Source organism: Limulus polyphemus, unplaced genomic scaffold, assembly GCF_000517525.1.
Source record: "Limulus polyphemus unplaced genomic scaffold, Limulus_polyphemus-2.1.2 Scaffold3614, whole genome shotgun sequence".
NCBI lineage: Eukaryota > Metazoa > Arthropoda > Merostomata > Xiphosura > Limulidae > Limulus > Limulus polyphemus.
The window spans coordinates 112,761-113,703 of record NW_013669224.1 but is presented as its reverse complement, the minus strand read 5'-3'; positions in this window follow the sequence as shown (position 1 = coordinate 113,703).

The following is a 943-nucleotide window of genomic DNA, read 5'->3' as shown; positions in this document are numbered from 1 at the left end:
ATATACTGGCACATCCAGCCCACTTCTACCACTGGTAAAAGTGCTATTAATGCTTTTTTTTTCTTATCTGTATATATATACTGGCACATCCAGCCCATCTTCTACCACTGGTTAAAGTACTATTAATACTTTTTTTCTTTATTCGAAACCCATATAACGAATATAAGAAATACTTCATTGTTAAAAGTATTGATTCACTGTTTTTTAGTGAAATATTGACATAGAAAGTATGCATTTAAAATAGGACGACTGTTTCAATTGAGCTTTCAAACAAAAGACTTTTAAAAGTCGTGAAACCGTTTAGCAAACAACTTAAGAATAAAGGCTCGTTATACGCATACGTCAGCTCAAACATTACGTGTAACATGCACTTCTTTGCTATCACTCATGGGTTCTTTGAGTGAAAACATAAAAAACATAAGTCCATGTTTGCAAATCGACTTCGGCAAAACGAATTTCAAACTTTTAGGGCCTGTAACTGTTTTCCTAAACCCCAGAGCAGTGACTTCTCATTGATTGGTATGTTATTCACGCTAAGAGCCCTTCTATGTCCAACTCGCTTCATTTAAACCCACTTCTCGATTACGAATGAAGTTTTTATAACTGTGATATTCGCATAACTTGCATGATATTTTGTTTGTATATTTTAGAAAGAAAGAAAAAAAACAGTTCTAAAAGTAATTTCGAAAATTATAATTCTCTTCAGTGATTTTCTAAGAGGAATCTCTAAATCTCTGACTCAGTATCTCAAAACAACAGTAAAAGATGGGCAATACATAGAAGGACGTCTGGTGCAATACCTATTGGGATATCATTCCACGTGTGTTTTGTTCTACTCCTGATAGCGGAGTTTCACTCCGCGTCCTACTGCCCGCCTACTTTCTCCAGAAATAAAACATACCTCAATATCAAAAAATACTTATCTATTGAAATATATAACCAC